Raw genomic sequence first — 27,087 nt, forward strand, 5'->3', positions numbered from 1 at the left:
GAAGGAGAAGACTATGGGGAAACCTTTGCTCCAGTAGCAAGATTGGAAGGAGTGCGTATGCTTCTTGCATATGCATCTTTTAAAGGATTCAAGGTATATCAAATGGATGTAAAATCTGCATTCCTAAATGTAATACTTGAAGAGGAGGTGTACATAGAACAACCAAATGGTTTTTCCCTATCAAAAGATAGTGACATGGTGTGTAGGCTACATAAAGCCTTGTATGGACTGAAGCAGGCACCTAGAGCATGGTATGAATGCTTGCACTCCCATCTTGTGAAGATTGGATTTGAAAGAAAAGTGAAGATAGCAATATCTACTTGAAATCAGAAGGAGATCAGATTCTGATCTTTGAAGTATTTGTTGATGACATCATCTTTGGAGGTGATGACAAGATGAGTCATGAATTTGCTGATGAGATGAAAACAGAGTTTGAAATTTCACTCATAGGGGAGATTAAGTTCTTCATTGGACTGCAAATTCAACAAATGAAAGATGGAATCTTTATTACTTAGTCCAAGTATGTCAAAGAGGTGTTGAAGACCTTTGGCATGGAAGACAATAAACCGGTTGGTACACCAATGGTGACCAGTTGTAAATTATCAAAAGAGGATGACTTGACATTGGTAAATGAGAAGGATTACCGATCAATGATTGGTAAGTTGCATTATGTAGTGCATAGCATACCGGACATTGCACATGCAGTGGGTATTACCGCTCAATTTTAGCAAAGCCCAAGAGAATCCCACTTGGTAGCAGTCAAGCGGATTCTTAGATATCTGAAGGGAATAGTTGACTATGGGTTATAGTATCCATACAATAACAATTTCAACTTGAAAGTGTTCATAGATGCTAATTGGGCTGGTAATGTAGATGACCAGAAGAGCACAACCGGTGGTGCATTCTTCCTTGGTGGTAGACTGGTCTCATGGATGAGTAAAAAGCAGAGTTGTATCTCTCTGTCTATAGTAGAAGCAGAGTATGTTGCAGCTTTTATGAACTTCACCCAGACTATTTGGATGAAGCATGTATTAAATGGCTTCACAGTTCCTGTATCTAAACCGGTAAGCATATTTTGTGACAATACAAGTGCAATTAACATTTCCAAGAATCCGGTTTTGCATGCTATAACCAAGCACTTTGAGCTCAAGTATTATTTCTTGAGGGAGAAGGTTCAGAACAAGGAGGTTGTGTTGGAACATGTTTCCAGTAAGGAGAAGTTAGTAGACATATTCACCAGGCCTCTACCAAAGGCTATATTTACCTATTTGAGAGATGAATTAGGGGTGTAGCCCCTTCAAGAGATGAACTGAAAATATGTGCTCCACATCAGTTAGGTATGGCAGTGTCCAATATTTTTCAGGATTGATGTGTTGAAGGATGCTACTCCTCAAGGGGAGCAACATAGTGGAACAGGAAAACTTGTGCCTCCACTTTGGCATTGTTGTCAAAGGGGGAGAAGATGTGAAGATGAGAACTAGTATATCTATATCAGAAGATGTGATTCTAGGTAATATCTTTGTATATTGCCATCAATGCCAAAGGGGGAGATTGTTGGCATTTGTGCAAAATATGTTGACATAATGATATTGTATGTTGTCATTGATGTCAATATGTTGAAGAGTGAACTGGTATATTGAAGAGGCAAAGAGAACCGGTATATGTCAAAAGGTGAAGCGGTATGTTTCTTTGAGGTAAACTGGTACGTTGGTATGAGAACCAGTATATGAAGGTTTTGCATGACTACCGGTTGGTAGCCTCAACTTCAGGGTTTCCAGTTGAAGTGTTCCAAGCTTGTGTGATGAGTTAGCATTGTAATGAAGATCAGATTGTGTTGCCACATCAACTTGAGCATGTGAAGGATATTGCATGAAGGAGATCGATCCTATCTACCTCAAGAATGTGCGAAGTCTCTGTAAATGGTGGAGAACGCGTGATGGGTTATCGCATTCATGAAGCGGTGAAGAACGAATGATGGAGAATGTCTTAAGATCTATTCAAGACCATTGTATTCAATGAAATGTGATTAACGGTTAGGATTGAATTGACTGTATTGGTAAACCTAAATGTTTAGGGTTTAGGGTTTATGCTACCAACCTATCTGTTTTCTATAAGGTCGATGATGTGTTTCATGTTTAGGTTGTTGGAAAATGGTGTGTGTATCTAAGTGCTGAGATACGTGATTCTTGCCAGACCAGATGAGATAAGAGGATTGATTCTTGTATAATGTGTGTGTAGAAGGAAGGAACTTAAGCGGATCTGCATTAGGCATTGAGTGCTATTATCAGATCATTGTAATACATGTTGATCTTTAACCACTTCAACAATTGGAAAATCCCTTAACCGGGTAGCTTTAACCAGCTTGCTATAAATCCTTTAACAGGTTGACTCAAACTCATTGAGCTCTTGAAATCCTCTAACAAGGTAACCTCTAATAGGGTTTAACCCTTAATGGGGTATTTAGCCATCCCTTAACCGGCTGATCTCTAACAGGATTGGTTCCTAGCAGAACCTATTGTAACAGTCTCTAACCGGACTAGGCTCCTAATAGAGTGGACTTCTAAAGAGTTCAAAAAAAGCTTGTGGGTATTCATCCCCACCATGGTTTTTCCTAGTTGGGTTTCCACGTGAAAAATCTGTGTGTCATGTGTAGTATTTTTTATGTGATGATTTAAGTGATTTGTGTTTGAAGGTAAATCATGCTGAGCTAGCTGTTATTATATTTATGATGATAGATTACCTATTCATGCATAAGGCTGAAATGGAAGTGTAGTATTAAGTTGAGTGGTAAGCTAAGTGATTAACCGGTTAATGCAAACTATTTCAGCTGATGACAAAGAGAGCATAGAAAATAGTGTAATCTTAGACTTGGATATTTATAAGAAATTTCTGAATGAAATTGTTGATGAAATACCCACTGATCTTTACATAAGACTTGAAGCTAGAAGGGTAGCTATTGTTGAGCTAGATAAGAAAATTTAAATTGAGAAACTACTTGCAGTTCATCCAATTAACTCACTGGAAGAGATTGATCAATTAATTAGTGAAGAAAATTGGACTGCATTTTCAACCTCTCACCGACATGTAGCACTGATGGTTGGCAGAGTGTTTCTGAAGAAACAATAGATGGATGGGACATATTCTTCATTACAAAAGAGGAACAGGAAGAACTAAAAAGACCCAAGACTATCAAAGTATATCAAAAGGACAAGGATAAAGGGAAAGGCAAGATAGGAGGTCCTCCACACCTTAAGATAACTGACAACTTACCTCCACCTCCTTCTGATACTCCACCGGTAGAATTAGTTGACACACAACCCACTACAAAGAGTATGGAGACTCCTCAAGAGGATACTAATCCTGAGTCTAAATTTTTTTATACCATGAATATTGTTACACAAGAGGTAAATATTGTGGTAGATAAAGAAACCACTGAGGATAAGAAGAAAGATGTGGCTACTAAGTCACCGACTGAAGATGTGGAAACTAATGTTAGCAAAGAGACAGAGAAACTGATAGAGGACTCTACTAAGAAACAATTAGAGAAATAGAGAATGAATAGTGCAGAGGCAAATACATAGAAACTGAAAGTACATTCAGAGACTACATCTAAGAAACCAACAGTTGGGAGCTCAGAGAAACCATTTGAGGCACTGAAATAGAAAAAGGTTGATGTTCAAGTTCAAACTGAGATAGTGCCACCGACAAGAACTGACAAACCAAAACCTTTGCTAATAGAAATGCATACCCAAACAGATCTTCCTAAGAAAGAGGAAAGCAAGGTTATTACTACAACCGACAACATGGAAATTATAAAAATAGTTGGACAGACACCTGGTACTTCTATAGAAGAATTTTGGCCTACAAATGTAACAAAGGTCTTATTGGAATCAATAAAGAAACTCACAAAATGTAATGCACAAGCCTATAAGGCTATTGATGATGCAATCCCCATTCTTAAATTGATAGCACCCAAGTGCATTGTGGATAAGAAAGATTCTTTAGGACAACTAGACACATTGTCTAAATACATCACCGACAACACCTTGACAATTGATCAAATAAATGAGGTGCATTTAAGGAGAAAATGAATAAAGAGAAAGAGAAATTATTTGATGTAACAATAAAGAAGTGCATGGGCCACATTGGCACAATTTTACAGGCACTAAACAAAACAAGAAAGGAGTTCAAGGAACTCTATAGAGATACATGCAAGACAAATGTTCTGACAACAGATATAGACAAGGAAATAGGGAAGGTACAAAAAGAAATTGACAATATAGTTGATAACCTCATCGGTTCATCTAAACCATTATCAGTTATAGAGCAGAAGATACACAGTCTTGAAGAAAAACTTGAGAAATTTGAAAACGAGAAAAACAAAATAAAAAGGAAGGCAAAAGACCTTAAATACAAACTCAACCCTAAATTGGAGTACCCCATCTCTTTGAGTAATGAGATCTCTGAGGCACTTGTTTAAGACACCCAAGGAAAAAATGCATCACCTCACTAGTACTATTCAAAGAACAGAGGCTGCACTAAAAGACAATGAAAAGTTCATTGAGAGTATAAATTTGGTATTAATAGAAATTCTTCAGAATGTAACACACAGGTTACAAGGATCTAGGCAGGGAACACACTCCACTGATAGCAAATGACAACCTTCATCATTGATGTCAAAGGGGGAGTAGTGGGATGAGAAAAAAAGGACAGAAAAATGGACATCATCTACTCAGGGGGAGCACTCATTTTTGGTAAGACAATTTTGGCAAACCATTTTTTGGATCTTTGGATTTTTCTCACGAGTATTTCCATCAATGCCAAAGGGGGAGATTGTTGGCAAATTCACACTCCAATGAGACATTGTAGGTGATTCAAGGTATTGTCATTGATGGCAACCTTACAATCATATGATACTGGGAGACATAGGCACCGGCACCGATAGACTCTACACCAACATTCAGAACACCGACACTGAAAAGGAAGATTACCGGCACCCTAGCCGACAGGAATTTTGCATATGTATATTTTGTATTTAATTGTAAAATCTTTTGTAAGATGACTTGGTGAATTGTAAAATGACTCATATATGTATGAGATCATTGTAGATCATTTATGAGAGTGAAGTATGAAAAGATAATAGAAGACCTAATATGCAAATTATTGGATACAGGTTTATGTATATAGTAGAGCTTAAACCGGTACTGAATCAGGCATAACAGATGCTAAATTGAAGCAGTACAAAACACTAGATTTGTATAATCCTTTTTGTAAATCAGTGTGACTTCCTTTGTAATTGAGAAGTGAGCTCTAGGCACTTGGCCTTCCTGCATGTGCAGGCCCCTATTGTAAGCAGTAATATTCTCTTATTGGCCAGTAAGTGAATATTGTGGGTCACAAATCCCATCGAGGTTTTTCCCACACCAAGTTTCCTCATTAAAATATTGTGTTATGGTGTGTCTCTTATGTTGTGGTTGTTATACTTCTTTTTTGCATTATTTTTGGTTTACCGATACATAGTTTTGATATGCTTTTCATGTTATAAGTTAAGAAAATTTTGCCACCGGTCAGATACTGATTCAACCCCCCTCTCAGTATCTTTGGGAATCCTAACACTATCCAGATTGGGCATGTTAAAAGACACAAAATTTTTGCAAAGTATACTAACAAGTTTGGGTTTGTAAATTAGTTATGGGGAGTTTCTAGCTAACAAATGTGGATTTCAATAAAACTATCCACAATGAGACATTTAAATCAAAACAAAAATGCCCCTTTCACAACCCAAAAACATAAAAAAAATCTCCATCTGGAACTAAGACTGGAAAATAAATTAGGCTTTTTTACTCACTATTTTTTATAGTAAAATCCTTTACTATCCATTCTCCTATCAAAGTTCCCTCTTTCACATGGTCACATTGTTGGCAAATACACACTCCAATTAGAAATTGTAGGTGATTTAAGGTATTGTCATTAATGGCAACCTTACAATCATATGACACTGGAAGGCAGACACAGGCACCGACACCGACAGACCCTACATTGGCATACATATTACTGACACCAAAAGGAAGATAACCGCCACCCTGGTCGACAAGAATTTTGTGTATATATATTTTATAATTAATTGTAAAATATTTTGTAAGCTGACTTGGCAGATTGTAACATGACTCATATAAGTATGAGATCATTGTAGATCATTTAGTAGTGTGAGATATGAAAAGATAATGGTAGACCTAATGTGCAAATTTTTGGGATAAGGGTTTATGTATATTGCAGAGCTTAAACTGGTACTGAATTTGGCATAGCAGATGCTAATCTGAAGTAGTACAAGACATTGGATGTGTATAATCTAATTTTGTAAGTCAGTGTGACTTCTTTGTAACTGAGCAGTGAGCTCTAGGCACTTGGCCTTCTTGCATGTGCAAGCCCCTATTGTAAACAATAATATTCTCTTATTGGCCAGTAAGCAAATATTGTGGGTCACAAATCCCACCGAGGTTTTTCCTACACCGGGTTTCCTCGTTAAAATATTGTGTTATGGTGTGTCTCTTATGTTGTGGTTGCTATTCTTATTTATTGCATTATTTTTAGTTTACCGGTACACAGTTTTGAAGTGCTTTTCATGTTATAATTAAAGTAAATTCTTTTACTAGTTAGATACTAATTCATCCCCCCTCTCAGTATCTTTGGGAATCCTAACAATTTGTATTAGAGCCTGGTCCTCTATTTTCAAAATCCTAACAACTTGAGGAAGATCTTGACACTGGTAGAGATGGAAAACTTAAGAAAGCAATTGGAAACAACTCTTTCAGACTATGATGCTGAAAAAATAAAGAATATCAAACTTGAGGATGATCTGAAGGCTGCACAGGATATTATTCGAGGACTTAAAAAAAAATTCACTATAGCAAGAAACAAAAGAAGAGAACTTTGTGAAAAGATGCAGAAAGATGAAGATGAAAAGGAAACTCTCAATGATCTGGTAAACAAGCTAAGATAAGATAGTAGTATAATGAAGAATGAGATGCAAGATATGACTATGAGATTTTGTAAAGAAATTGAAGATAAGAAGAAGAATGAAGAGGACTTGGTTAGAAGACTAAATGATGTTGCAAATGAAAACACAAGACTTAGTCATGAAAATGATATGTTGAAGACAGATTTGATGCATACACAAAATAACACAAATGAACTTATGAGACAAAAAGGAATCTTGGAGAGTGAATTGGCTGCTGCAAATCAACACAAGGAGAAATTCAAGAAAAGTTTAGAAGAACTTGTTGACATACTGAAGAATCAGAAACCTAATGGTGATACAAATGGCCTTGGCTTTGAAATTGGTGAAAGCTCCGATACAACAAACAATTACGATCATAGTAAACTGGTAAGGCAACCTAATGCTTAGAATTCAATGGGAAATGCTTTAACTATAACAAGTATGGTCATAGAGAAAATCAGTGTAGATCTAGAAATTATCAGAACACTAATACACCCACCAGTCAATTTTCTAAGTGCAACAAAATTGGTCATAATTCAGAAAATTGCAGAATGAATGTAAGATGTTATGTTTGTGGAATATTTGGACACTTATCTAATCAATGCAGAACACATACCAGCATAGGATAAGGGAAATCTATTCAAAAAATCAATGTGACTTGTTATGCTTGGAACAAAATTGGACATATTGCAAAATTTTGTAGAAGTAAGACTTCACTAGCAAATAACAAAGGTCCTAGTTTGAAAGGTAAAGAAAGAATTCTCAAAGAAATGGATCAGAAAGTCAGATCAGAATGTTGATGGGAATACTCCTCCACCGGTAGAACAAAGTATCACTCTACTGATAGGAGACTCTTCATCTAACTGAAGGAAAATCCTTTGAGGGTTTAGCAAAAAATTGAAAAACATGCTATTATACCCTCAGTTGATGGTGATAAGTTTAATTACTTCTTTATCGACAAATAAGTTAAGTTGTGACTTAACCAGCAAACATCAAATGTGGTAGGTGGAGAAAATAACATTATAAAGCAAGTGTTTTGGCTCCTTTTTCATTCACCAAGCATTCAAATCTTCGAGAGCGCAAAAATTCCCGAGCGAAGGCATCCTTAGCAAAAAAGTGAAGAAATTCATCCAAGCACTCATCCCTAAGGCAGATTGAGGTATTTATAAGTATGGTTTCCTCATCCACACCTGAATTTATTGCAAACCCTACTGTGATTGAAGTTATCAAGTGCCCTAGACCCGTATTTAAGCTTGTTCCTGAAATTGCGAAGAAAGATGATACTATAGGTGCATTTTCTCAAATACCTAAGGGAGTAGTATATGCTGAAGACCCTAGGATATACATACATTGTCATATAGAGGAATTAGGAGATGATGAAATCAAGAACATGTATCAGACTATGATTTGTGATGAATTTGGAAATATCAAACCAGAACATAAGATAGTGGAAACCCTACGTTTTACTGAAATCCTTTGTGTCCCAGATTTTCCCAAGGATATTATAAGGATTGTGTTAAGAAGAGTTCATGGGGAATTCTTTTGTTTGGATTCAATCCATAAGATCACCAAAGAAGCAATAAAGGCAGTAACAGGGTCACCTTCCACCGGTAGTAGGCCTGCTAGAACTAAAAAGGTCTGTAATGACACAGTAATGGACCTAACCGACACAACATTTGACAAAAGGTCTCTAAGGGTAAATGATGTGAAGGATATCAAGTTAGATTTGTTAGTATGATTTTAGGCTACAAGGCTACACATGCAAATAGGTTAAACTTAGTATCAAGCCTATGTATCAAAAGTGCATATGATATGGTTAACAACAATGCTAGAATAGATGTGTGTGAATGGCTCACAGATGAACTGATTGAAAATCTGAAGAAGATAAAGGGAGATAAGAAAGGAACCTTTAGATTTGGAAATTTGCTTGTATGTTTAATGTTGTACATTACTAAATAAGTACCCGATATTGGTAGGAGAGATTTTGGTTTTGACATACTAGTAAGAAAGCAACTTATGGACACATTAAACAACATGGGAGATAACAGGGAGAAAAACATAAATGAACATTTTTAGGCACTAAGAGCTCAAATGAAGACTAGAACCAGACTGTCACAGGCAATTGTGGATAAATATCAAAAGGAAATATGTTTTGTAATTAAGAAAGATGAAATCTGGATGGAGGCAGTTGTCCCTAGGACTATCTGGGTAACTGAAATGGGCTATGAAACAGATGATAACATCATAGAAACTTATGCAAAAGCCCTCCTTGAAGCACCAAAGGAACCCACTAAGAAAGTCTTTGGAAATGCAGAAACAATTGAAAGTGGAATTCAGTCAAGGAAAAGGGTTAAGAAAGATGAACAAACAGTGAAGAAGGGAACCAGATAGGAAAAGGCAATTAAGGAAGATGTTTTGAAACAAACTGGTATCAAAGAAAGTGAGCTGGAAGGACTTCAACCATAAGCTCATCTTTCACCAGTTGGAACTTCTTCTAAGAGTGATATACCGACAGTATTCAAAAGGGTAGAAAGGAAAATAAAACCCTCACCGACATCCTCACCTACACCTAGGAGAACAAGACAAAAGCAACAGGCAGTGAGGCCTCCAATAAAGAAGTTGACTTCTAAGAAGAAAAAGGTAAAACAAGACATTGCTCCATTGGATAAGCTCCATAGTGAAATAACAGAGGATGGAAATTTGAAAAACATTAGCAAACTATATAATACACTTTCCACTGATGACAAAGAGAGCATAGAAAATAGTGTAAATTTACACTTCGATATTTACAAGAAATTTTTGATGGAAATTGTTGATGAGATACCCACTGATCTCTATAGAAGACTTGAAGCTAGAAGGGTAGCTATTGTTGAGCTGGATAAGAAAATAAAAATTGAGAAATTACTTGCAGTTCACCCAGTGAACTCACCTGAAGAAATTGATCAATTAATCAGTGAGGCCAACCAGACTATATTCTCAACCGGTCACCGGCATGTAGCACTGATGGCAGGGAGAATGAATGAAATTTTAGAAGAGACTGCGGACCAATGGGACATATTCTTTATTGAAAAAGAAAAACAAGAAGAACTCAAAAGACCCAAGACTATCAAAGTATATCAAAAGGACAAGGACAAAGGGAAAGGTAAGGGAGGTGGACCTCCTAACCTAAAAATAATAGATAACTTACCCCCACCTCCTTCTGATACTACATCGGTACAATCAGTTAATACTCAACCTACTACTGAGAGTATGGAGACTCCTCTAGAGGATACAAATCCTGAGTCTAAAATTTTGTATACCATGAATATTGATACACAAGAGGTGAATATTGTGGTAGATAAAGAAACCACTGAGGATAAGAAGAAAGATGTGGCTACTGAGCCACTGACTGCAGATGTGGAAATCAATGTTAGCACAGAGATAGAGAAACCAGCAGGGGACTCTACTGAGAAACAATCAGAGAAACCGACAATGGATAGTGCAGAGGCAAATACACAGAAAATAGAAGTACATTTAGAGACTACATTTGAGAAACTGACAATTGAGAGCTCAGAGAAATCCTCTGAGGCATCGGAATAGAAATAGGTTGATGTACAAGTTCAAACTGAGACAGTGCCATCGACAAAAACTAAAAAACCAAAACCTTTGCTAATAGAAATACATACCCAAACAGATCCTCCTGAGAGAGAGGAAAGCAAGGTTATTACTAAAACCGGCAGCATGGAAATTGTAAAAATAGTTGGACAAACATCTGGTACTTCTATTACAGAATTCCTACCTACAAATGTGACAAAGGTCTTACTGGACTCAATAAATAAAATCATAGAGCGTAATGCATAAGCCTATAAGGCTATTGATGATACAATTCCCATTCTTAAATTGATAGCACCCAAGTGCATTGTGGATAATAAAGATTCTTTAGGTCAACTAGACACATTGTCTAAATACATCACCGACAACATTTTGACAGTTGATCAAATAAATGAGGACACATTTAAGGAGAAAATGAATAAAGAGAAAGAGAAATTCTTTGATGAAACAATAAAGAAGTGCGTGGGACACATTGGCACCCTTTTACCGGCACTACACAAAACAATAATGGAGTTTAAAGAACTCTACAGAGATATATGCAAGACAAATGTTCTAACAACAAATATAGATAAGGAAATAAGTAAGGTACAAAAGGAGATCGACAATATACAGTCTTGAAGAAAAACTTGAGAAATTTGAAAAAGAGAAAGATAAAATAAAAGGGAAGGCAAAAGACCTTAAATGCAAACTCAACCACAAATTGGACTACCTCGTCTCTTTGAGAAAAGAGATCTCTGAGGCACTTGTTCAAGGACTGAAGACACCGAAGGAACAAATGCATCACCTCACCGGTACTATTCAAAGGATAGAGGCTGCATTGAATGACAGTGAAAAGTTCACTGAGAGTCTAAATTTGGTAATAGCTGAACTCTTTCAGATTGTAACCCACTGGATACAAGGATCCAGGTAGGAAACACACTCCACTTACAGTGAATGACAACCTTTGTCATTGATGTCAAAGGGGGAGTAGTGAGATGAGAAAAATGATCAGAACAAGACATCATTAGCTCAGGGGGAGCATACATTTTTGACAACACAGTTTTGGTAAGATATTTTGGGAGATTCTTTTTTGGACATAATTTTTTGGACACTTTTTGATTTTTCTCATGAGTGTTGCCATCAATGCCAAAGGGGGAGATTGTTGGAAAATACACACTCCAATGAGAAATTGTAGGTGATTTAAGGTATTGTCATTAATGGAAACCTTACAATCATATGACACCAACAGGCAGACACAGGCACCGAAACCAACAAACTCTACACCGACATTACAGATCACCGACACCAAAAGGAAGATAACTAGCACCCTGGCCAACAAGAATTTTGTGTATATATATTTTATAATTAATTGTAAAATATTTTGTAAGCCGACTTGGTAGATTGTAACATGACTCATATAAGTATGAGATCATTGTAGATCATTTAGTAGTGTGAGATATGAAAAGATAATAGTAGACCTAATGTGCAAATTATTGGGATAAGGGTTTATGTATATTGTAGAGCTTAAATCGGTACCAAATCTAGCATAGTAGATGCTGATCTAAAGCAGTACAAGACATTGGATTTGTATAATCCAATTTTGTAAGTTAGTGTGACTTCATTGTAACTGAGCAGTGAGCTCTAGGCACTTGGCCTTCCTGCATGTGTAGGCCCCTATTGTAAACAGTAATATTCCCTTATTGGCTAGTAAGCGAATATTGTGGGTCACAAATCCCACCGAGGTTTTTCCCACACTGGGTTTCCTCATTAAAATATTGTGTTATGGTGTGTCTCTTATGCTGTGGTTGCTATTCTTATTTATTGCATTATTTTTAGTTTACTAGTACACATTTTTGAAGTGCTTTTCATGTTATAATTCAAGTAAATTCTTTTACCGGTTAGATACTGATTCACCCCCCCCTCTTAGTATCTTTGGGAATCCTAACACACACAAACCATAAAAATTGTGATTTGTTTTGCCTTCTTTTAAAAGTTTCAGTGCATCAAACCCTATGTGCTTTGGGGAAAATCACACCTGCGTCCTTTAAGACACACTATGATTTCCACATAGTTGTCGGCAATAAAAAAATTCCTGTCATTTATGCCTTTTCTAGACGGTGGTACGGTTTCCTACTACTTTGTTGGCTTCACATCAAAAATTACCATGCTATCATTCTACCTTTTCCCAACGGTCAAAGGGCTCTTTTGCACGGTTGCATGGTGATGCATTTTTTGGCCTTTTTTTGTATATTCCCTATGTTACCAAAGTCATGTTTCAACCCATGTATGTATGGTGATGGCTATGTTTTGTACGGGCATGCTATTTTGTGTGGAGAATAAATTTCCAATAATCTTCTACCTATAGCATAAATGTGGACATTCTAGTTGGCTTGACAATAGGAAGCTCTCATACTTGAACCTTTATTATTTGTCTTGTTAATATAAATCTTATTAAAAAATAAGAAAAGCAAATGATGACACCATTATTAATTGAGTGATCATTTGATGACTAGGACCTTGAACGACTAAGGCCCACCTATTAATTATTCCATAGTTGAAAAAAAAACCGGGTCATGGTACATAGAAACAAAGATTGGATTGATTGTGAACATTTTTTTTGCAGCTTTAAACTATGTTGTTAACAAATTCATTCGGTTGTAGGTTTAGGGTGAATAGTTTGATGAATACTAAGAGCAGGGGTGAATTAGTATACCAAAGAATACTGAACTTAAACACTTAAACAATTTAGTAGTAAACCGGTATAACAGTTTTACTAACAAATCGGTTAACACAAATGCAAACCAGACAACAAAAAAGGCATTCACCCATAGAAGCACAATCACCATAACACAAGAGATTTTGACGTGGAAAACCAAATGGGAAAAACCACGGTGAGATGAAACTTACAAGTAACTATCTACAAAATAGTAACCAGACCAGTTAAGGTCAAACCAGTTAAGGTCATACAATGTTCTTCACCATAACAGATCCTGTTAGGAATCTCAATCTCTGTTAGGAGATAAGTCTGATTAAAGACTACCTTGTGAGAGGATTTTAGATCCATAGATGTGAACCACCTTGTTAGAGGATTTGCAAAGGCTTTTCTGGGCTTACTCGGTTAAGGGTTTCAGACTTGTCAAAGATATGAGTAATCAACAAGTGAATGATCTAGCAAATAGCATAGTTTTCTTGGTTAGATCCATGATAGCTCATTGCTAATGCATTTCAGCATTACTTAATTCTTCAATAAATCCACACTCTATTATAGCACACAAACTCGATCTTCTCTTCTAAGATCGCACATACAAAAACTCATCAACCACGAAAAACCCTAACAACTACATCTCCTAAAACCCTAGACATGATGTCCTTAATAAGGAATCTAATTTCATGTCGGTCCAATAGGATTACATTGCAAGTTCCTAAGTTCATTGCATCTAGACGCATTTGATAACATGACACAAAATCACCGTCAAAGTGTCGGTGGATGGTAAATCATCACAAAAATACCGGTTGGTAACTCATCATAGAGTATTACCGGTTCATACAACTTTACCAATTACCGGTTGGTAACTCATCACAGAGTAACACCAGTTCAAACATTAAACTGATTACCGGTTGTCAAAAAATGAAGACTGGTAAAATGATAACTGCTGCTTTAGTTTCTTTGCTCCGCTTGAGATCCTCGAACCACTTGAGGTCTTCATACTACTTGAGATCGGTAAACACTTTCTGCAAAACACCGATAGCCTAAAGACTATAATACATAATACTGGTTTGGAACAAATACCGGTTGAGCATAACTCATACATAAAAAGTGATCTCTAAGAAAGTGTGTGTCCATCAATGACAATCACAACATAAACATAAAAAATGCCAACATAGTTGGTACATGCCTGTGACATAAGCTCCTCATTAAAGGGATCTTCATCTCCTTGGTGTGGTAGTAGAAAAAGAGAGATGGCGAGGAGTTTGAGCTTCAAATTATTTAGAAGTGCACTTTCAATTTCCTCCTCCATCAAAAGATGCAACGATGAGGAAGAAGACCTCCTATGGGCTGCCATCTAGAGTTTGGGAATGTGAAGTCCAAATTGATCTCATCTAGATGTGGTTAGTCATCATAGATTGTCATCTAGAAGTATTTAGTCATCATGGATTCTCATCTAGTAATTTTTGAGACTTACTATAAATAGAAAGTTTTGTTAGGAGACTTACTGTAATTAGTAATTTTGACATGTGTTATACATCTAGTGTGAGTCATACTTACTAAATTTAGTAAGTTGTCTTCTATTCGGACTCTACAACTTGGTTGTTATATGCTATTCAAAGTCATGTTTTCATGTATTTTTTGATATTTTTGTAAATTTAAAACTTCTTGAGAATTAATTTACGAAAGATATTTGCCTGTGGCTTTTTACTAGTATAATTTTACCTCATTTTTCCACATAAATTCATGTGATGCGATTTTGTTCTTCTCTGTAATTTTTGGACTTCTAATTTTTCTTACAATTGGTATCAGAGTGAGGTTATTTGTGTAGCAGTTATTTATTTTGAGAGGTGAGAAATGGAAAGAACTACTATTACTAGGTTTGAGGTGCAGAAGTTTGATGGTTCCAATTTTGCTCTATGGAAGCTAAAGATTTAAGCCTTGTTTGTGAAGGATGGATGTGTGATAGCTCTTAAAGTGGTAGCATCAAAACCTACTTCCATGATCCTTGTAGAATGGAATGAAAGGGATAGTACAACTAGAGAAATAATCTAGTTATCTCTAGCAAATTCAGTTATGTTCAATGTTGTAGAGGAGAAAATTGCACACCACTTGTGGAATAAGCTTGTAAAGCTATATGAGATGAAGTCATTGGCAAATAAAAATCTTCTACGAAGGAAGTTATATAATTTGAGGATGTATGACAATTTATTAGTTACAGATCATTTGAACTATTTCAAAACATCGATAAGCAAGTTGGCTTCAGTGGGTGTGAAAATTGATGCAGATAAGGCATCAATATTACTATGCTCCTTTCCAGGTAGTTGGGATCAGTTGGGATCAGTTGGTTATGGATCTCAGTAATTATATATCAAGTGGGAAGTTTGTCTTTGAAGATGTGGTGGCTACTTTAATCTCTAAATATTCAAGGTAGAAGACATCTCAAGGATCTTCTTCAAATGAAGCCCTTGTTGTGAGAGACACAACTCAGGAAAGAGAAAATGCTTAGCATGGACAAACCAAGCCCAAATCCAAGGGGCAGAAAAAGGTAAAGTGTTGGAACTATGGAAAAAATGGGCATGTCAAGAAAGATTGCAGGTTTCCAAAAGAAACCTAAGAGGATCCTAGTACACTAGCATCTGAAGAAAATACTGCTGAATTTCAAACACATTGGAAGATGGAGAGGTATTAACCACTGATCTGAGAGGCTCTTTACTTCAAGTTGGATTCTTGATTCTGGTGCCTCCTTTCATAAGTCTCCTCACATAGACTATTTTTCTTCATACTAATCTTGTGATGGAGGTATGGTTTACATGGAAAATGACAACCGATGTGAAGCTATTGGTGAAGGAGAGGTAAGAATCAAGATGTTTGATGGATAAGTTTGAAATATTCAACATGTTAGACATGTACATGGTTTAAACAAAAAATTTCTTTCACTTGGAGTGTTTGATGAACAAGGTTATCGATTCAATGGTGAAAATAGTTGTCTTAAGGTACCAAAATGGAAAAAAGTTGGCAATCTCTATAGATTGGTTGGAAAAACTAACATTGGAGAGGCTATTGTGGTATTTGATGCAAAGATGGACTCATTATCAACCTAGCATCAAAGGCTAGGCCATATGAGTGAATGAGGTCTCAAGGTACTGCTAGATAGAAATCTTCTCCCAGGTGCAAAATCTAAATATTTAAGTTTTTGTTAATATTGTCTGTCTAGAAAATAGTTTAGATTGAGTTTTTCTAGAAGTACTACTAGAAGCAAAGATGTATTAGATTTAATTCATGCAAATACTTGGGAATATTTTGTAACATCTATTGGAGATTCATCATATTTTGTTTCATTTATAGATGATTATTCTTGTGAGGTGTGGATTTATCTTCTCAAGAAGAAATCTAAAGTGTTTTCTTGTTTCAAGAGGTCTAGGGCTTTGGTATAGAATCGAAAAGGTAAGACAATAAAATGTCCAAGAATTGATAATGGAGGTGAGTTTTATTTAGCAGAATTTAACTAGTTTTATAGTGAGCATGGAATTGCAAGGCAATTGACAGTTGCGCGGACAACACAACCAAATCGTGTTGTTGAATAGATGAACTGTACATTTATAAAGTGAGCCAAATGTAAGTTGAGCACTGCTAATTTGGAGGAAAAATATTGGGGTGAGGCTATAAATATAACTTGTTTCTTGATCAATAGATCTCCCACTACTGCTCTTGATAGAAAAATTCCAAAGGAAATATGGAAAGGTAAACTAGTTGATTATTCATTTCTCCATTTTTTGGTTCTAATACTTATTTACATATTCTAAAAAGAATAGAAATAAGCTGGACAAGAAGTCCACAAAATGTATTTTTCTTGGCTCTATAGAAGGTACAAAGGGGTACAACTTGTGGGATACTGCTTCCTGCAACATTATAATTAGCTAAGATATTTTTTTAATGAAAAATCAATACAAAGAAGTGAAGAACAAAAAGGTACATAAGTTATTCTAGTAGAGGTGGAAAAATGAGATGATCATCTAGATGTGCTTGATGAAGAGCAACTAGATGAAGATCCAATAGATGAAGATATACCAGAATAGTTAAACAACCAGTTGAGCCACAGGGTCAATTATCACCTATTTTAAGGAGATCTAGTACGGTAATCAAACTACCTGTAAGGTACTCTCTTACTTGTAATTCTTCTTTTGCATTACTAACTAATGCTAGTGAACCTAGTTCATATAAGGAGGCTTGTGAAGTTGAATGTGCAAGCAAATGGAGAGTTGCTATGGAAGAGGAGATGGAAGATTTTCATACGAACAAGACATGGGAGCTTGTGCAATTTCCTAAGGGGAGAAAAGCTATTGGAAACAAGTGGGTCTTCAAATTGAAGGATATAACTTATAATTTCAAGGAGAAATTTAAAGCCCGGTTGGTGGCCAAGGGGTATGCACAAAAAACTAGTATTGATTTTGATTAAATTTTTGGTTTTAGCTCTTGTTACTAGTCTTGATTTGGAGTTAGAATAGTTAAATGATAAAACAACCTTCCTACATGGTGATCTCTCTGAGGAGATTTATATGCAGCAGCCAGAAAGAAGGTTTTGAGGAAAAAGGCAAAGAGAATCTTGTTTACAAGTTGAGATAATCACTGTATGGTTTGAAATAGGCACCAAGGTGTTGGTACAAATAGTTTTCTTCCTTCATCATGAGTTTAGTTTTTAGTAGATATTAGGTTGATCATTGTGCCTATGGTCAAAGGTATGATGATGGCAATTTTATTATTCTACTACTATATGTTGATGATATGTTGGTAGCAAGTCCCAACATGTATAAAATAATCCATTTGAAAATTCAACTTCATAGGGAGTTTGAGATGAAGGAATTAGGTAGTGGCACAAATCAGATTCTTGGAATGGGGATATGCAGCTCAATAAATTTAATAGGAAATTATGGTTGTCACATAAAACTTATGTGGAGAAGGTTCTGTAGTGCTTCAATATGCAGAATGCACAAATAGTTAGTACTCCATTTCTTGTTCATATTAAATTGTCTTTAGAACAATATCCTAGCACAAAAGCAGAGAAGACACAAATGTCTCATGTACTGTACTCATCAATAGTTGGTAGTCTTGTGTTCACCATGGTGTGTACCAGACTAGACATTGCACAAGCAGTGGGAGTTGTTAGTAGGTACATGGTGAATCTTGGTATTGATCATTAGATAGTTGTGAAGTGGATTCTCATATACTTGAGAGGCACTTCAGATGCTGCTATGTATTATAGTGGGAATATACTTCAAGTTATTGGGTATGTGGATGCATATTTTGGTGGAGATAGAGATAAGAGAAAGTCTACAATGGGTTATTGTTTCTCTTCAGCTGAAGGTGATGTTAGTTGGGTGTCAAAGTTGAATTACAAGTGAAGCAAGATAACATGGTGTTGCATTGTGATAGTTAAGTGATTTACACATCACTAAACTCAGTATATCATTCTAGAACAAAGCATATTGATATTCAATATCACTTTGTTCATGAAGTGGTCGAAGAAGGACATATCTCTTTGCCCAAGATTCACATTGATGTAAGCCCTGTAGATATTATGATGAAACATAACGGTAGAGAGAAGTTCATTTGGTGCAAAACTTCTCTTGGTCTATAGATTATGTGATGATAGGAAACATTGGCAATGATCTTTCAATCAAGGAATTGTTCATGATTTTGAAATTTGACTCCAAGTGGGAGAATATTGGAATGCGAAGTCCAAATTGATCTCATCTAGATGTGGTTAGTCATCATAGATTTTCATCTAGATGTGGTTAGTTATCATGGATTCTCATCTAGTAATTTTTGAGACAGTATAAATATATAAAGTTTTTTTAGGAGACTTACTATAAATAGTAATTTTAACATGTATCATAAATGTATTTGTGTGTGTCATACTTGCTAAATTTAGTAAGTTGTCTTCTATTTAGAGTCTACAACTCGGTTGTTATATACTACTCAAAGTCACATTTTCATGTAATTTTTGAGATTGTTGTAATTATGAAAACTATTAAGAATTAATATATGAAAGATATTTTCTCGTGGTTTTTTACAGTATAATTTTATAAATTTTTTTCATATAAAACAATGTGTTATGCGATTTTATTCCTCTATAACTTTTTGCACTTGTAATTTTTCTTACATAGAGAAGCTCCCCACCTATGACTGCTTGACAACGTCCATTCTCCAAGATACCTTTGACTCCGAATAGATAGAAGTTGCAGATTGGGATAACCAAGTCTTTCTTAGAAAGCTTCACGAGATGCTCGATTGGTTAGATGTTTTTATAAGACACTTTATGCTTATTTTTATCCATCTGCTATTTGTTCATTTTCTAAGTTTTATTTTTGGTATTCAAAGTTGGGTTCATCTTACCTAAAATTGAAATGTGTTTTAAGGAGCTCACTTATTTTGCTATTATCTACATGGGAAAACGGGCTTTGCCAACCCTAATTAATTGGAGAATTAATAAGTTAGAGGTAGGATGATTTTTTCTTCTCCAAGTCAAGATTCTTATTTTCCACTTGCATTTTCTAAAACATAATGTAATAGGGAAGGCCTTGTATAGTTTCCGATATGAAATTTTTGCTATTCATTTTAGGATTAGGTTTTTGTCTTGGTTTTTGAGTTGTTTCAACATTTTAGGGTTAGATTTTTATCTTGATTTTTGAATCATCTCTATTATTCAATTATCAATTCTCTTCTCTTCCCTTACTTATTGTAATTATGAATCTTAAAGTATAATCCAAAACTTTAACAAAAAAAAATACTCACATAATCTAATTTCTTATCTAATGAGCATGCTGTCATTGAAATAGGATGTTTTGGGATCACTTGGGCTCTATAAAACCAAGAAGAAAACATTGAGGATTCTAAGGAATGTTAGCACGGTATAATCAAACCCAGAAGGTAAAGGAATTATGTAGCAGGATAGTTGATTATAATTATCTCTTATGATGATTATGGTGATGGTAACTTCACATTCCTATTTTGGTCTACTTATAGTCAGGATGACCCTTCTTCTCAAGCTATCTGCTTCAGGTAAAACTACTTTATTATTGGGTTTGACTAGAAAATTGGACATGACTTTCTACATAAGTAAAAATATAATGATAAAAAATAATTGCCAATGTTCATTGCTTCAATAGTATTAGTACAAACATGGGATTAACATAAAGAAAGAAGAAATAAATTATTCTAATGTCCACGAGGTTAAATATAGCCTATGGTACAGACCCCTTCACAAAATGACTTTTTTCATTTTAACTCTTTTCTTATGTAGCATGATGATGAGTGCCCCTAACTTCTCAATAAACCTCTCGCTGAATAAATTATCCCAAGAGTTGGTTGCCAGGGTGCTTTCATAACTATCCTCTTTGGCCTTGAAAGTGTCATAGTTTAGAATGAAGTGTTTATTAGTCTCAACGTTACTTGAAGTGTAAAAATGTACTCTTTCCTCCCAATCTTCTTTTTGGTCTTTTCCAACATCCGATTTTGTAGCGGAGTTGATGAGAATTAGTTCTTAATTGAGTAATGAGGATTTTGACTTTCCACAGTATATTGCTCCCTATGTACACTTTTTGATGATGGTTACAAGAGGGGTTAAACTCTTCAATATAGTATTTTTCTTTCTCCCTAGCTCTTTATCTCAAGTACACTTGGAACTTATCCATAAAATAAGCCTTTATCTCCTTACTATCCATGGGCATGTGTTCAAGTAGATATCCCATTTTCTAGGCCATTTGTTATTTTGTCCCATCCAAGTCTTCTTTCTTATGCATAATGTGTCATTGAAGATGACCTTAGGCCATCAACCCTCTTCCATTTCTCCAATTCCTTTGAAACAACTTATGATCTCACCAAAGCAATTGATTCTATGGGTGTATCCCCCACTTTACTCAACATGATATCATAGGGGATTGAACTTTTGAGTTTGAACTTGTTTGAAATCAATCATTTTTTAATTTTCTCAATTTGTTTCCACTGTAAGTCAAAGGTGCTACTGGCCCACACTTTGAAACTATAAAGTACAACAATGAATATTAAAAAGGAGGACCACATCTTATGGGTTTTGCATAAACACTATGTGATTTTAATGTGTTACTTCAAATTTTACTTTTTAATAAAATAATTAGTTTGGGAAGTTGGGAAATTGCTATCCAAGCATACATAATGCTTTTGATGTGATAATTTTGTGTTTTCAAAAATAAATTCAAAAACAAAAAAAATAAAAAAATAATTGTATTGTGTTTTCGAATTTATTTATTGAAAATACCAAATGGTCACATCAAGGCCATTCTATCTACTCCATCACGAAGTTGAAATCTTATTGAATTGCACAAGATCTTTTTATAAAAATATCTAGTGGGAGTGTGCAAGTTATGGTTTATTGTGTTATGAAATATTTTAAGTTTTATTAAAATATATTGTTGAAGTAATTTTAAATTGTATTGTGTAAGATTTTATGTTTAAATAAAAATGTGGAATAGAAATGGAGTCTTGGTAGAAGATTATTTTATCATTTATTTATTTTCCTTTTTATTAAAATATAAAAAATCAAATCTTATAAAATTGATTATATTAAAAATATCTAATATTTTTTAAATTTTATTTCTTTATTAAAAATAAAGGGTGGATATTATTTTTTATTGTATTACTCAACATTTTCTTTTAACACAAATAGACAATGGAAATAAAATCTTATAGAAATATATAAAATTTAATTTACTTAAAAAATATACAATAAAAATATTTTTTATTACTCTCTTTTTCATACAAATATAAAAAAAGACATAGTGTTTTATTTTGTTACAATTATTAAATTTTTCTTTTCATTGAAGAGTATATAATAAAAGTGATGTTGAGGAAATGGGGACAAGACAAAAACAAAGTTCAATGTTAATAAGTTAGTTTCCAACCATAAAACTAAGACAAAGAACTAAAACCATTCCAAACATATCAAGAAAGATTAAAAAGAATGTAAGTAAAGCAAGATAAAAGAGGAGAAGGAAGAGAAATCTCCATAAGATGCTTCCATGATGCCTTTTGATGCTTCTTCCTTGTTTCTCCCCTCTCCAAGTCCCAAATGAGTGTAGCTCTCACCTTTAGCACTATCCATGAATGCCATATGGAGATTCAAGATGGTTGTAGATGATAAACAAATGCAATACAAGTGTAAAAAGGTTGCTATGAGAAAGCTCCTAATGTCTATGTAAATTTCACTATAATAACCATGCTCTAATGCTCTCTAATGCCTTTTTTTCCTTGAGGAATGAGGTCCTTTTATAGGAAAAAATGTGGATTGTATGGCTAAGATTGAGTGAGCTTGTGAAGGGTCAAGATTGATGGGTTTAGGATCCATGTGATGGCTTTCAACCCAATCCCATGATGACAAGTGTCAACATGAGATGGCTTGAGAGGAGAGGGAAGGAGCACTTAATGCCTGAGGAGACATGAGGGTAACCTCATGTAGGTTAGGTTATTGGATAAATCTATTATCCAAGGGTAAAAGGGATAACCATGGTCAAAACAATGAATACTTGAAGAGACCCATGATTTAAAGGATGGCTGAGTTAGAGAGAATGTCTCTAACCAAAGGTTGAGTTTGAGTTAGCCATTTATGGTCATCTAAGAGCCTTTAATGGTTTTAGAAGACTTTAGATGTTAGCTTTTTGGAGACACAAAGCCTTTAATGGTTATTGAAGACTTTTGAGTTGTTTTGAGAAGTGACCTTTCTTAAGGGATGTGCAAATGATTAGAGAGGGGGATTAGGCTAATTAGAAGGGGTTCGAAGAGTCTAGAAGAAGGGTTAGATATGCAAGCGGATTTGGTGGGTGAGAAAAAATAGGATTTTATTTAGAAATAAAATCTATTTATGTGTGCAACTTGCATTTGTAGGAAAATGCAAGTGGGGAGGGATTTTAAATAAATATTGATTTATTTAAAAAGGGGAATTTGATTTGTGTTTTTAAATAAATGTTAAATTTATTTAAATGAGAGGAATGAGGGAAATTAAATAAATTAAATTTATTTAATAATTGGGTTATAGATAGGGGTTTTTAATTTAAATAAATTTATGTAATTTATTTATATAAAATAGCAGAATGGGGGTTGAATGAATGAATTAAATGTGAATTCAATTAATAGAGGAATATATGTTTGCCCCTCTTTGAGATGGTGTGGTTTATCTATGATTGTTTCAAAGAACAATAGATAAACATGGTAAAAGTGCCCCAAGAATGGTCATTCTATGGGTTGATATGCCCCCTCGAGAGATGGGCTGAAAATTTCAAAAAATTGGGCGATCTCTTGAAAAATAGAAAGAAATTAGAGAATGGTAGAGTAGATGAATTTAGAGGAAATGGCGAAAGAATGGAGGAAAATGGGGGTAAAAGGGAGAAATGGCAAGCATAGGAAGTACCCAAGGGTCACGAGGTGATGCAGCAGTAGACTATATGTAGGTGAGGAGGGGTAAAATAGTCCTCATTTGTACATGTTGTTCTCAAATTTTGATTCCCCATAAAAACCCTTATGATAAAATAATAAACTCTGTCTTCAAAAGAGAAATCAAGGAGAAGGAAACTTCAGAGCAACATATGACAAGGTTTGATGAACCTTCTACACTTTGAACTTATCCAAACTTCAGGCGGGTATACCTTATGTGAATTGACTTCACACTTTTAAAGGACAGATCCACAGTAAACCAGTCCGAAAACCAATGAATCTTATTGCCTCAAAACTAACTGAAACAAAGCAAGAAAGCTTATGCTCATGTTCAGTATCGGCCTACAAGATATGTAAAAGATAACCACAATAGATACCAGTGCCTTATCTAGGCCACAGAGCTATTTAAGTTTAAACAATAATCTCCCAATTGAACATCTCCATACATCCCATCACATTGACTTTTACAAGCCCCACATATGCCTGACATACATAAGAATTTACCCTCATCAAACTATATAGAATTCATCAAATTCAAAGTCTCCCACAAGGAATTTACTGATAGAAATGATTCCTGCATATTTAATTTCCCCCCTGAAGAGAAAAGCTAAGAAACACATCTATTTAAGATTGCCTTACAACCCATACTCAAATGAACAACCCTAGATTACTCAAATTGAAGACAATAAATATTTGAAAGCACACTTGAAGACAACACAAATTCTAGGCTCAAAGTTGATGGTTTGTGTATTGATATTAATTCAGAAAATATTACAAAAACACTTGAATGTTCTCCATAAGACTTAGAAAAAAGCTCAGATAAATTTCTGCAGCATTTCTTTACAATTTCTTGCGATCCCTTTTCCTACAGTCCTGGTATCCATTTATAACAACATGGATGCATAAAAAGCTTCAGACTTCCCTAGGAAAATTTGATACAACTATACTTTGTTTCAAAAAGCAGTTACATGTCTCTTTCTATCTCAACGACTTTTTTAGTTGGTAACTCTTCTGCAATATCCTCTAACTGTTTTGGAGCATCTTCTTCTTGCACCGCATATTTTTTGGACCACTCTTGAAAAACATCATCGGTAGGCCATGAGTAACAAATAACCTTTTCCAAGAGTTAATTATTTTCCTTACCTCTGACTACAAGAAACCATAATGTGATTTGATCTTTTCTATTTCCTCAATTGTTTTAACAAACAGTGAGGTGTTATCTATATTAACTATTTCATTTACCCTTAGAGACAGATTAGCTCCTAACTCATCCAACCATACCTATTTGTCCTTTATCTGATTTTGGTTGACAAAACCTCTGGGAAATAGTTCAAATTTGTGCTCAGTATACTCTTTTCTATATAGGTTAGCCTTCCTTTCCACATTGGCTTTCCCTTCTGCTAGCTTTGTTAAATCTTTGGTTAATTCATATGCAGACTTAATAGTGGCATCGGATCTGACTTTGTCATAAGAAACACACATGAATTCTAAATCTACCTCCCTCAGGATCCACTTATTTAAAATAGGCTCTAGAATGGCCTTGTCCTCATTTAACTCATATAGAGTGTCAAAAATTCTCTTCATATTGATATGTACCATGGGAGCATCAATGGTATCAGCAAAACTCAAAATTATAGCCTTTATCTTCTCCTCATACTTATTTGCAAATAAGGCCTGAGCCTGTTTCAACTTCTCCAATTCATGTTGATAAGTCTCAGTTGGTTGAAAACTAGAAGGCATAGGAGAAGGAGGGAATTCTATGATGGGGCTAGTAGGCGAGGGCCTAACTGGAGATGAAGAGATTGCCAAGGTAGAGGACTCACCTCCTTGGTATTGTCCCACCAGCTGACTTTGAAGTTTGGCAATGATAGTGTCCTTGCTGGCTACCTCCTTCTTTGCTTCATCACAAGATTTTAGATCTGTCTCCAATTTGATTTGAAGATTAGCCCTTTCTTTTGCTTCCTTCTCTGCTATTGCTCTATTGAACTTAGCAGTCTCCAAAATAGTACTAGCTTCTTCCACCACCCCTGTGTCCTGGACTCTCCTGACTATCATTCCTCCCAAGAGAAAAGACTCTGAGGTGTCCTTCCTTCTTCTACCCTCATCTCTTTTAAGGGACCACATTACTAGAAAGGCATCATCTTTACTAAATACCACTCCTTTCATTAGCTTTGTTTCCTTTCTGACTGCTTCTAGGACCAATGCATCAGCTATATCCCATTCAGGGAGAATTAGCACACCGGCTTTTGAAACCATTTCCCTTCTAGCCTCAGGAGAGATGGCTTTGAATTCAACCATAATTTCTTGTTTGACCTCTTCTTCTATTGAATTTGTATCTTTATGAGGTTGTTCACTTGTTCTTTTTGCACATCTGATCTTAAATTGATCAATATTTTTTTTCCAAAGAAACTGCGTGAAAGCACCTGATGCAACAAAATTGTTGTTAGCTAGGAATTCTTCACTAGCTTGCTTGACAATGATGTCCAACTCTTTTCCTTGTAGATCACCATCAGTTATGTCTATTTTAGCATTGGGTGGCTCCTCTGGCATTCCTTCTTGAGTCTCATTGTAGGTGTATGCAATTTCACCTAAACTCCCTAATTGTAATAATTGTTCCGCCACAACTTGTTCATCTCCTATATGAATTGGGGACTGAGAGGGAGAGTACCGAGGCTCATCGGATTCAATTTATTTTCCTACTGTCTACGTTTTTGGTGAATCTAGAATCTCTATAATATCTTCAATGGCCCTCTTCCCTTTGGAAGTAGAAGGTTCACTTGACACTGGCATCATCACAGTGTATTTAGATTTTTTCTGCATTATATAGTTACTTGGTGGAACAAACTTAGCAAAGGCATGCTTGGATAGGACCAATTTAGTCCTATCAGGATCATTCTGCATTATGGCCTCTCTCTTCTCCTTCAGGGTTTGCATTAAAACCTTAAAATAAAGAATCAAGAATTTAATCTTTTCCTCAAATGGGGTAAAATTGGAAAGAGGATCATAGATAGAATCAAATTGGTGGATGAAGTCAAGGGCTCTCTTGTAGGCAATTGGATTTTTCTTCCTTAGCTCCTGCTCATCTAGACTAAATTCATTCCTGATCAAATCTTCAGGAAACTAAAATTGATGAGGCCTGATCTTACATACTGCCCTCTTTCTGAACATGCCATTGAAGAAATCTTCAGGGTGGGCACACCTTGATACTGCAGTTGATAACATGTACAGTGTAAATAATTCTTCAAATTACTTCCATCCACCTTTGGTTATTACAAAATGATGAGCCATTGTGATGGTTGGGAAAATTGTCCCTTTGCCCCTGTTGGTCAACTCGGTTTCCTGCACTCCA

This window comes from Cryptomeria japonica, chromosome 9 (assembly GCF_030272615.1).
Source record: "Cryptomeria japonica chromosome 9, Sugi_1.0, whole genome shotgun sequence".
NCBI lineage: Eukaryota > Viridiplantae > Streptophyta > Pinopsida > Cupressales > Cupressaceae > Cryptomeria > Cryptomeria japonica.